The sequence below is a fragment of the Bactrocera neohumeralis genome, chromosome 4 (assembly GCF_024586455.1).
Source record: "Bactrocera neohumeralis isolate Rockhampton chromosome 4, APGP_CSIRO_Bneo_wtdbg2-racon-allhic-juicebox.fasta_v2, whole genome shotgun sequence".
In the NCBI taxonomy this organism is placed as follows: Eukaryota; Metazoa; Arthropoda; class Insecta; order Diptera; family Tephritidae; genus Bactrocera; species Bactrocera neohumeralis.
Window position 1 is genome coordinate 57,470,599 of NC_065921.1, and position 13,320 is coordinate 57,483,918.

The window sequence follows — 13,320 nt, forward strand, 5'->3', positions numbered from 1 at the left end:
TGAAGTTACTGTGTTTTTCTATTAAAAAGTATGGAACCTCGAAGTGGATAACTCTATATACATATGTGCGGTGGCATCCCTGACAAAAGGGACAAATAGGCATAGGGATGGCATCGCTGACAAAAGTTACAATTAGGCAAAGGGGAAACACCGAATTGCCATAGCGTGGGTGAGCAAACAGAAGGGAGAGTTTTAAATTAGCCACTGGGCCGATCGGTCGCGTCGCGAGCAGCAAACGAATACCGAACACGTAATTTTAATATGATAAACTGATTTTAACATAAAACTTAGAAATCATAAAACTGAAAAATAAAGAAATAAAAGTGAAATAATAAATTTAACTGAAAACATAAATACTTTATCTTTGAAAACGTACGGAAAAAGGTGACCAACCCCACTTACATATATATAAAAGGGTTGGTCATGAAACATAATTTTATTAAATTATTTTTATTTGGAAAAAAATTAATTACTTTTGCAAGTAAAAGCATAAAAATAATATTACACTTTGAATATTTATTCGAGAGCACTTCCTTTATAAAGCTATAATATTTGTAATAGATTTTTTGCGGCACAAAATGCGACTCAATATAGCGAACTAATAATAACAAATAGCTTACGTGATTGTGAACAGAACAAACGCCCATTTTAGGAAAATCTACTTATGTATGTATATAAATAAAAATGAATCGTCAAACTGTATGTACGCGCATAACTTAATAACGCCTGGACCCATTTGGCCAATTCTTTTTCTTAAATGTTCGTTGAAGTTCAAAGATGGTTTTTACCCTTTCCAGGACTTCCTTTTCCCCATACAAACGTTATATAAAAATGAATGTCTGTTTGTTAGTAACACTAAGAGAACGGTTAAACCAATCTTGATGAAATTTTTAAATGTTGTTTGTTGTGGATCGGGAAAGGTTTAGAAACAAAATACCTTATACTTTTCATGAGGAGAAGTCGGAAAATTGGACAATTCCCGAAAGTAACATTTTCCATACACATTTTTTTCAATTTTTGTTCGTTTTGTTTTTTCAATACATATTTTGATTTGTAAATTATTTGAATCGTTCAATTGCGGTCGCTTGCTTTTTTATTCCGGCTATGCAAAGGAAAAATTATTGAAAATTATTTAGTGAAACTTTATGTGTGTTTCAGACGAAGTGATCAATTACAGTTTGAAATTTGTTACGAAGCCACGAAGAGGTCGCGCTAATATTGGTCGGCGTTTTTTTTTTTGCCATCAACGTATGGCAGCCCACGGAAAGGCAAGAAGTACTCCCAAAATGCGATGACATACGTGCGGAATTATGGATCGCGGTCAATCAGCTAGCGATCGTAACGATATCACAGCACGACTTTTTAAACAATAGCTGCGATGTTTAATGGTCTTTATCTTGAATGTATTCTGTTGAGTAGCAAAAAAGAGGTTTGCCGCACGCTCACAGTCATCTTTGGATGCGGATGGTGATTACACCAGATCAATTTGATGAAATCATTTCAGCGGAATTTCCTTACTCACAGATAGATCCAGAATTATACGAAGTAGTGAAAACCAATATGGTTCATGGACCTTGCGAACCTTACAATCCTACTTTGGTTTGTATGTCTGACAATAAATGCACGAAAAACTACTCATGTCCTTTTCTTTGGGAAACGGAAATGGGAAATGATGGATATTCACTGTATCGGCGTCGCTCACCAGGCGACAATGGCAGAACATTTAGCTTTTAGAGGCGTGAATATCAACGTTAACAACACATCGAAGTTGACAACACATGTATCGTACCATATTCTCCACTTTTGTCTAATTCACATTCAAAACTCATATCAATGCTGAATATTGCAGATTGGTGAATACGTTTGCAAGTACGTCACCAAAGAAAGCAACATAGCGGTTATTGGCCTTGAACGATATGAGATCAGCAGTATCAAATGGGTCGATATGTGAACTGCAATAAAGCGCTTTGTTGGATATTTGCAATTCATGAAAGTTTTCCGACTGTTGTGCGTCTCGCGGTTCAACTTCATTTAAGTCATTGCGTATTATGAATGGTACAGTGTGTGTAACTTTTTGAGAAGCATGCCAGCAGTTGCATTTGCTGGAACATGATAATCACTGGAAACAGACGACGGACAATGCGATAGTTACCTCGCATGCCACTGAAGTTTGCATACTTTTCGCGAAGATCATTTCGACATATCAGCCTTCAAATTCACGTTAATTATGAAATACGAAAAAGTGACATTGCCGACGAAATTTTACATTGTATTCGCTAAGAATTGGAAACGGGTAAATTTCGGTTGATATTTCCAGTGGTTTGATATCAATTTCACCTCCCTTTTGTCAATTCACTTCAACGGAAGATGAACCCATCACGAATGTTTATCCGAACATTGGCCAAATTATCGTAACTACAATTGCTTGAGTGCACGCGCAATTTAAGCTGCCAAAAATAATGACTTAAACTGGAAGATTCAAAGTCAAATTCTGGGAGGTTTGCGCTCATATACATCGCTCGATCGTCTTGACAAGGAAGACGAAACCGTTGATTATCCAGTGGAATTTCCAAATTCTTTGGAGAGGCTTGGTATGCCCCAGCATCATTTGCGTCTCAAAGTTGGATCTGTCATTATTAGGTTTCGCAATCTTCATGCGCCGAAACTGTGTAATGGAACCCGACTGATTATGACGCAGTTATCGAATACAAGGGACAGCCATTTCAGTTCAAACGTATTCAATTACCAGGGAAAATTGCCTTTGCGTTGACAATCAACAGGACACAAGGAAATCGGGAAATACTATGTTTTTCACACAGCCAGATATATGTGGCGTGTTGACGAGTTGGAAACCCATCTTCTCTGTATATTTACGCACCAGAACAGAAATCAAAAAAATTATGTTTATTAAGCTGCGCTACATTAAAAAAATGTAGAAAAATCGAAAATAAATAATTTTCGACACAATATAATTTCAACTTTTTTTCATTTCAAAACACATAATTTCACGCAGGACAACGGCTGCGGGGTCAGCTAGTTATATATAAATGTAAAAGATATTTATGGTTTTCCAGATTAGTGGAAACTTAAAAATGTTACCAACCAAATTTTTTTCGACAGGCTTATAAATTTTGTGGCTTTGAAATATACATTGCTAAAAATATTGCAAGTATTTTACCATTTTTGGGAAAAATAACTTGGTAAGTCATAATCTGATACGCAAACGGTGAAAAATTTTACGTGTAACAAACTTCAAGCTGTCCAGCGTCTTACAGGTAAATTATTCCAGGCACGACCAGACCGATCAAAAAAAGCAATAGGTGTCATGAATTCAGATATTATTGGTTTGATATTCGAAACAGAATTTGTATCGGTTTTGGATGTCACGGAAACCAATTTTATCGGTTTTGCTATCAGAAACAAAGCAAGAAGATAGTCGGTAACAGATTTCAAATGTAAGTTAAGAAATCAAGTTATTTTATTATTTCGAATTATTTTATCTATATTTATATGGGGGAAAACATAAGAATAAAACACTAAATGTCTAAATTATTGAGTTTTTGGAAAAAAAAATTCGGATATTTAAAGATTTTAAATATACAAAACGTAATGAACGTAATTTAACACCCAAAAGCGTCTTTATTCATTCGATAAATGTTATCTCTAAAAATCTTTCCTTAATTCAGAACTCATTAAAAACTTTAATAGGATTGCTTTCAAATGTATTCATTTGCAAATTTTGTCACATTAGTACGCAGCTGATTCGAATATTGGTTTTGCGTATGTTCGAAAAGACGAAAATCCAATCAGATTCTGTGACACCAATGAAAATCAGAATTGGTTTGCAATTCTGTCAGCTAAGCAATTCTGTCTTGGATTTCACAACACCCCTGAATATCTATACAGAGAGAAAAAATTTCGAAGCAGCAAACTAACTAATGAGTTCTCTAGGATATCCTTTGGGAGAGTTTAAGAAGACCAATCAAGCACAAAAGCATCTTAAAAATACAAATATACTATATTCTATTTGTTCTAATTGAAATATAGCAGCGACAAACGTAGTCCTTCGTCTCGAAACTATATTAAGTATTCTCTGAAGTATGATAAATTTTTACACATATTTCGTCTGGTGTCTCTAGGGAACTAAGTTTACAATATACTCAATTTTATATACAATTTTATCTACAGTAAGCCCTTAAGTGCTAATGTGTTTTTAGTGTGTCTAAAGGTATGCCAACCTCACGCTAATACTAGTGTATGTATGTATATTTACTTTTGTTCACATACTTCCTGGCACTCGACTTTATTTATACTTTGCTTACACCTCATTGCAGGCAACAGCGCAGCGGACGTCACCAAGGGTCAATGCAATATGACGGTGGACATCTTCGAGATTGTCAGTTCGCAGGATGTGAATAGCCTGAATTTAGGCCGACCGTTAACCTGCTGATACCGCTTCCGTACGCTGAAAGGTGCACCGTGGGACTTTGTGTTGCAGTTGCGTTTTAAAAAATTTAAAGTTGGCACACTGCTCAATGCAACACATTGTGAGGACGGCTAATTACAGGTGAGTGTGGCGTGAGAAGACTGGAAAATTGAGCATTGTAAGAGCGGTAGTTAGACACGCTCGCGAGTTTAATTAAGACATACTTCTGCGCGGCGAGCCATGTTTAAAGTGCCGTTAGCAAATATTTTCGCTCAAATAATAATTGTTTGTGGGGTTTTTGATATATATTTTTTTCAAATATAATAACAACAGCAAAAACCTATACTTTTTTTTGTATTTGCGCTGCCTGAAAGCATGCAGTAGTTCAAATTGTTCATATGCATGCGCCGCTTTTTGATCACAACTGGTTCCGTCAGAGGGCAAAAATCAAAAAAACCGATCAGAAAATATTTAAATTAAATTTACACAGTTTGTCTCTAAAATGTCCAATCTTCCAATTTGCAAACCGGTTTTCGCTGGAATCCTAACGGTACATTCTAAAATATAATCAAAAGCATGAACACGTGTTCATTTCAACAGCGCATCGGAGCTGTGGTGAAATATTTCGAAGCAAAAGCGCACTTCAAATCGGGCTGGTAACTGTTCAAGTTTATAGATTTATATTATTTGAAATGAATTTTGAAGCTCAAGGTATTTATTTTACTTTATGAAATCAATTTATACTAACTTAATATGAAATATTTAAAAACTAACTTGATATGTGAAACCTATTTGTTTTTACTTGTTTTGTGTGTCTTAAATTTGTTTACCTAAAGTTTTAGTTGTGTTCCCCACGATTATTATTATTTTTATCTTAATTAGAGTTTTAAGATGTTAAAATCGTTAAAGTTAGGTGCGGAAAGTTGCGGATGTAGTTGTAATCGTTAATATGCTAACACGACTTCTTATTTTTTCAAAGTCAAATTTTGCCAGCGCGCTGCAGCGGAGCCCCTGTGTCGTCTTTTGTGTCTCTGTCTTTGTTGTGTCTTTGTGTTTGTCTTTTGTGAGTATTTACAGCTTTTATTTGTCAGTAAATTACTATTACTTAAAATTATTCTAATTATTTTTCCATTTTTTTTTTATAATTTTTGTTTGCATTCCCAAAGGAGATTCCTATCGTTGTGTATTTTCACGACAGTATATTTTAAATTCATGGTGCACCAAAGACGGTAGCAACGCTGTGAAATTACGGGAAGTTATCGACGATGTCAAATTTAATATTGAGAATAACGGCTACAATTTCGAACTCAACGAACTCTGTAAATCGATTGGCTACATATGTAAAAAAATTGTTGTTTTTTGGACTCGGTATGATCGGAAAATATCGTCAATTGTACAATATCAATATGATTGGCTAAATGTAATGGAGTCAATTGTCCTTAAGTCGACCAAAAATTCATCTCAGCATATAGCGGAAAGTCCTCATCGTGGTCGTCGAAAGGTTGATTTTGCGGAGTCTTCATCTAGAACAAAGCGACGTCGTATAGCTCGGCTGATTGAAATGGATGAGTCCGCTGTTTCTGCTTTGCGCAATGAAAATCAGCAACAGCCGACAATGCAAGCAGATCCCACTGAAGTAATTTCCCTAATAATGGAGACCGCAATGTCCAAAAGTCAATATCTGCTTATAAGGAATTTCGTTAATAGCAAAATATCCTTCGACTTATTTCCAAGCTACCACACCATAGTAAATGCAAAAAAAAAAGAGATACCCTAAAAATATATCAGTTGATAAGTCTCATGCTGAAATTGAGTAGCAAAGTTTACTGGATAATACAGCATCGAGCATATTGGAGCTTCAAGAAGATGTAGTTAAATCAATCACGGATGAATCGATTGAAAATTTTTAATTTAATTTTAATTTTAAAATTTTAATTGGAAAGTGGGGTTTTGATGGAAGTACGGGTCATAGTGAGTACAAACAAAGTTTTTCAAGTTACGATTCAGAGGACAAGAGACTATTTGTCACCTCATACGTACCTCTCCAACTAATTTCAAAAAGTACCCATTCAATAATTTGGAACAATCCGCGGCCTTCATCGACACGTTACTGCAGGCCAGTTCGTTTTCAGTTCAAAAAGGAGACAACTGAACTGTCAATCGAAGAGGAAAAATACTTCAGGGAAAAAATACATCAACTTAAACCGACAGAATTTTTGATTCATAATAAAAACATAATTGTTGAGCATAGTTTACAACTGACTATAGTAGACGGAAAAGTGTGCAACGCTTTAAGTGAGTCATCCTCTACAAAATGTTTTATATGTGGAGCAAAATTCCAAAAAAGATGAATAACTTGGATAAATGTTTGAAGAAAGACGTGAACAGAGAATATTTCGAATTCGGTTTATCCCCACTTCATGCGAAAATACGTTTCTTTGAATACTTTCTACATCTTTCCTATAAGTCTGTTATCAAAATGTGGCAAGCTAGAGGTCCGGAGCAAAAATTAAAAGTTTAAGACCAAAAGCATGAAATTCAAGCGGCGTTTCGGGAAAAAATGGGAATAATAGTAGAAAAGCCCAGAGACGGAGGTGGAGGATCTTCTAACGATGGAAATGTGGCTAGAAAATTTTTCTCAAATCCCAAATTAGCTTCTGAAATTACAGGGCTTAATGAGAATCTTATCCATCGTTGTGCCACTATACTCCAAGCTATCGCCTCGGGGTACAAAATAAATTTGGACAAGTTTAATGAATATGCCATCGATACTGCTAAGGAATTGATAAAGGAGTATCCATGGTACTATTTGCCAGCTACAGTCCATAAGGTGTTAGTTCATGGATCTTCTGTGATTGAGCATGCACTCGTATCAATTGGAGAGCTTTCGGAGGAAGCTGCCGAGTCGAATAATAAGGAATTAAAAAAATGTAGACTATATCACAGCCGCAAAATGTCACGCATTGCAACAAACACAGACATATTGAACACACTAATTTTACAGTCGGACCCATTTATAACTGGGCAAAGATACATATACATGGAAAGAAGGATAAATCAACGTTACTTGAATCTGTGTTCAACTTATTAGAAGAAACATTATAAATTTTTGTTATAATTATATTAATTCGTTGATGGCTGTTGATTTTTTGATATGATATTATTTTAGTAGGTGTATAGCTTGAGGATTAGATGGGGGAAGAGTTTTAAAAGTATAAGATTTAACTATTATAAAATATAATAAAAAACAAAATAGTAAAAACTTGTGTTTTTATATGGTGAAATCGGCCAATCACTTTTAATAGCATACTTTTAGGCACCTTTTAAAGTTAAAATAAACAAAACTCTAATTTATTTAGCACCTGGTCGACCCCTGGTATTGAAATTTTTACCACATTTTCTAAATATCTTTGTTAAGCCTTGCTGAAAATTTCAGCTCTCTACTACCATTAGAACCATTTATGGCCGCGACCCCATACAAGCCGGACCGCTGTGCACTGGTAGTATCTTTTGAAGATTCCCCCTTCGGAAAAAAAAAAAACAAAAAAACTGCTTCGTGCACGCGCAACGTGCAAATGTTCCGTTCACGAAGAGCTACATAAGTGTTGCACGTGTAATATATAATATTTAAGTAGTGTGACGCCCACAGATGACGGCTTCCGGTATTGCATATTCTCTAACGCGTACTTTCCATATAAATTACATGAAAAAAAATCATTTTTTTGTGGTGGTTATTGTACGGAGGTTATTATATGTGCACGCGATGGCTGCCAGTAGGGATGGTAAACTCGATTCCGATTCTACTCGAAAATCGAGTTTTCTCGTAAAATAATCGATTTTTCGAATGTCAAGAATCGATTCTTAATCGACAGAAAAGTTGAAAGAGACACCTCTTAATATTAATATTAAGAGCTTATCTTTTGAGTGACTTTTTTTTTTACACATTTCGAAAGTTTTGAGACTGTTTTTCAGTTGAAAAAAAAGGTTGCCTCAAAATGGCACACCCTAGTATACATGCTGATATGCATTTTACAATTCACACTTACTAGATTAATGCCAATACCTTTAAAATTTTGTTTACAAAGGTAAACTGTTGATATAAAGTTTGCGGAAACGGCTTGTACAAGTATGCGCAAGCTGTTTGGGAAAATGTGCGACCACACTTGTGATCTTTTGAATTGCGTAACCAAATGCATATACATATATGAGTAATGGATAATATTTCACAACAACGTAAATATGTTTAGTTTTTCGAAAAATATTCTAAGAATCAAATCTTTGGAAGAAAGTGCATCCACTGATTCCAGCCTTGTGGGTTTACTTGGGGGAAAAGCGGTTAGAACCGATAACATTAGAAAAAGTTGAGCAAATAAAACGAGCAGAAACCAATAAGAGCCATCAATATTTCAAAACAGATTCCACGTGAATTATATTCACCGAGAAACTTTACTTAACGCTTCCTGAGATCTTTTCATAGTACTTAAGGAATTATTGTAAGGAAGAGAGAGTATCAAGAGAAGTTTTTTATTTTGACTAAAACAATGCGTTATTGCTTGCACTTCAGCTCCAACAGCGACTTTGTCTGCTGTATACACTGCGACTCTGCAAAGAGCGCGAGGATACTGTGCATATCACGTTGCTGTTTGACAGGTATTTATATATATATATATAATATAATATATATATTTATATTAATAATCCCAAAAAAAAAAATATTAAAATGATTTGGATAAGGTCGCATAGGCGTTTGCAAACACCTTTTGTCATAACATTTTTATCTGCAAAGCAAATAATTCAAAATTTACAATAATTTAAAATTTTCCGCTCTACAAAAAAAGTAAGACCATATGTTGCATACAAACGTTTCCTCAAAAGTTATATGCAGTAAAATGTATACATCAAATATACAGTATACCATGTCGTATGAGTAACGCAAAATGTATAAATCGCTGGGATGAATGCTCGTGTTATTTATTTTATTATTTAATTGCGTAAAACTTTTAAAGGAATATTTTTAAGAAAAGTGTCTTAAGATTTGTGTTGCATAGCGGCAAATTTTTTTATAACAATAACGTTTACCGAAGTTTTACATTTACTTGCTTAATGTAGAATATCAAAAGGTGTCGTGTTATATAATGGGACAAGGTTTAAATTGAAATGAATAACAAAATCTGAAACTTCGGCAAGTGTTGCAAAAAAAAAGCAATCAGCATGGAAAATAAGGGACACACTAATATACATATATCTTTTCGTCTATACATATATATCCGAAAGCTATTAAGATTGTACTTTCGCTATCAACCTTACTCTGCCAACCTTACTCTGAAGATTTTATACTTCTGCTTAGCAGTCTCTTCCACACTTCCATTTGCTTACTTTAAAATTTATAAATGTTCAGGTTAGTGGTTCTGTATACCTTCTATATGTGTATGTATATAGATGTGTGAATAGAAAGAAATCGCTCCACGTAATGTGCGCGCTGGGAAGTTCACAAATGTGTGTTTATGTCTGTTTTTTGTATATGTGCCGATGCCTGATATGATATCGGTTTTGATGTTGTTAGCTGTTTACTCAGCTGTGTTTTTATTATTTTTTCTCTTTGTATTTAGTCCCTTCTATTCACATAGCATTTATTAGCCTTTATTGTTGTTGTGCACTGTCTTGTTATGCTTTCAAACAATTTTTGATGTATTTTGAAAATGATCTCATCAACACTGAAGCACCTGCATTCGCACACATACTTCCACACATTAATATTTTAGTGTAGATATGTGTGAGTGTGGGATGTTAAGCGCAAACCAGACAGTACAAGGGGCCTGGTGGAGAGTGAGGTAGATCAGGCTGCAAAGCCGGAAGGAAGCCTCAGGCGTCAAGTTATTGAACTTGCCAGGTGAGTGTTATAATTCAAAAAAATACATGCACATGTACATATGAATGTATGAGCGTACAAACGTTGCCGGCGAGGGGCATTCATTATGAATTCTTCACTTACGCTTACTTCTGTACTTGTGTGAGCTTTACGAAGCATGTCGGTATTGAAATATTTGTATCCGCATATGCAAGCTGAATAATAGTCCGCTTAATTATTTAAAAACTTGAAAGCTTCAAATCTTATTGCAAAAATATGAATTATTTTTTTCCATACCTGTTCAGTTTGCTTCTTACTAAAATCGCTTTTTAACCCTTTTCACCTCGAAGCTCCCATGAGCTCTTAAATTATTAGGCTTCTTTGTACATTTTTGGAGTTAACAAATAAAAAAAAAATGTTGAAGCTTTCATTTTCTAAGTTGCTTTCGTTATTAGCCGTTGATTTCTACCATAATTGATTCTGATTGTAAGTTAGATAGAAGCTACAGTCCACTGCCAGTCTTGAAACTTTAACTTTTTTTTATGATATTATATATTGACTTTGTAATATGATCTATTAGCCTCAGTTTTATAGACCTTTTCCATTTTTGGCTATCTCTTACTTCTAGGATATGTTTTAAAGAATTAAACTAAAAAAGCTTTCATCTCAGAATGGAACTTTATTTATAAGATTTTAAAAAATGTTAGTTCCTTGAGTTTTCACTTTTTAATTATGTTATGTACAAACAAAATCGGGAAAAAATGTTTGAATTTTACTAATAAAAAATTAATGTTTTTTTTAATATTCTGTATTGAAAAAAATATTTAATGAGCTTTTAAATCCTCTAAGTTTCATTGTTACCCTTACGCCATTTTCTGATCAATTGATTAGATTACATTTAAAAGGTTATATACAGTTAGAAGGCCGGGAAAAGCGAATTTTATAGAATTTTTTCTAAGAAAACTTTTAAATTTATTGATCCAAATTTGTACACATATTATGGTATTTTTTAATGCATTTAAGACTTTTGCCTTAGTAAAAATATTTTTTTGGTAAGAAACTACAGCCGACTTTCGGGATCTTTTCTCAAAGAAAACATTTTTACTCTTTCTGTAAATCATCTGTGATAATGTAATAGATTTGCTTACTGACAAACAGATGGCGCTAAGTCAGAGCCGAACAAGGCGATTTCGAGTAGATTTGCTGCAATTCTCCACTGTGACGAGATTAAAAAGTGTCAATTTTATACGGCGAAATCTTATTTTCTTACTGTCTTTTAATTCGCTGAACTATGTCAATGTCGTCATATAACTCGTATAGCTCATCGTTCCATCGAATATGACATTCTCCGTGGCCAACGCGCAAAGGATCATAAGTCTTCCGCAGAACCTTTCTCTCAAAACTAGTTGCGTCGACTCAGCAGATGTTGTCATCGTCCATGCCTCTGCAACATATGGCAGGACGGGAATAATTAGTGACTTATAGAGTTTGGTAACAAATATAACTACGAAACTTTTATTCTAGTAAGTTCAAGATCATTATTTTTTACTCTTTCTTGAAATATTTTCGAGCCATCAGATATTATCTACTTTTCTAATGTTAAATTTATTTTATTAAAACAACAGGACATATAAAACACCATACAGAGTCTCTAATGGGCACCATCATATTCAGGCATAACATAACTCGTTCACAGGCAGTACAATATAGCAGCAGCGGTCCGCTTACTGCATCATCATTGACAAATGGTGTCTGCAACAGAGTGGTCCTTACACAAACCAAAACCCCACTGCTGATGTACAACCATTGGACATTCGCGCCACGCGACTGGCCGCTGCATGACAAAGACGTAATGCAAGCGATTATAGATACTTACCTCCATTTTTCGGTGTGTGAGGAGGTAAACTATGCGAAGATACAGCTGGCAGAGATTATCCATTTTTGACGGCTTCACAACACGCTTTTGCCCGCGTGATCAAGCAGGAAGTATAAATATGACACAATACATATTTATTAACTGTTATATAATGGTTACCTGTGCTTATACATTTTCTTCTTCTTTTCACTTCCTATATCTTTATTTTAAATGCCTTGTCCGAGTGTATACGCAACATATAGCGGCATAAATTAATGGCTGTTGCCGCTTTATGGAGGCGCGAATCACGCTGATCCACTTACATGCATATTTACATCCAGAATGATAATTAATGGAACGACAGTACTTTATGTGCAATTGAGTTACAATATTTGCATGTAGAGGTAGAAAATTGCTGAAGAAATATACAAACGATATCTACTGAAAGGTTTTAAGTTTTAAAATAGCAAATGTTTTTGAAATTTAATGTTAAAGATGATTTAATGTTGTAGATGATGTAGTAATAACTATTAATTAATTATTATCATTAGTGTTTTGTCTTTCGCAGATTTTGAATGTATTCCACTTTTTAAAGTAAAAAAATATTTTTTAAGTTCGACAGATTTTAGATATGTATGTTGATGCTGAAGAACTGATTATATTTGTTACTTGTCTAAATCCTCTTAGATCCTACTGAAACTACAAATCTATTGATTAAATTAATCTGCTGGCCATTAGTGAAAACTTCTACGCAGTAAGCGAAATAATTCACCAGAATGAAATTGAAGTATCATATTTTATACGAGGGTACCATTGGAATGTGAGCAAAGAATTATTCCGCAGTTGGTGTGATATTAGGGAAAGGTTGGCTGAGAAACATACTTATATATTAAAAATATTTTTATATCATCATCATCATCATTATTAAACATAAAAGTTAATTGAGGAAAACCTAATGATGAGTTCTTCTAGAAGTGTGTTTTCTATGTAAGAAAATAAAATAATAGATGCGATATAGTAAGCCGTTTTTTTATGTAATGCAATTCTATTGTAGGAAATCTTTCATCTTTCTTGCAAAGCTCGACTACAATTATCATGGACTTGATCCTATTTGCGGGTGCGATTGATGAGCTCGTCGAACTTTTCACTTCTGTTAGTAGGACTACTTTTGAAAGCTCCTGTCCTTTAAAT

The 13,320-nt window shown here is 34.3% G+C and overlaps 1 long non-coding RNA gene across 1 annotated transcript; it reads left to right on the forward strand.

The window, feature by feature from the left end:
• The first annotated feature begins 4,339 nt into the window (after positions 1 to 4,339).
• LOC126754725 (uncharacterized) lies at positions 4,340 to 12,635 on the forward strand. The gene is made up of 3 exons (XR_007666407.1): positions 4,340 to 4,567; positions 11,595 to 11,797; positions 11,900 to 12,635. It is a non-coding gene; the product is annotated as an uncharacterized LOC126754725 (long non-coding RNA).
• The last annotated feature ends 685 nt before the right edge of the window (positions 12,636 to 13,320 follow it).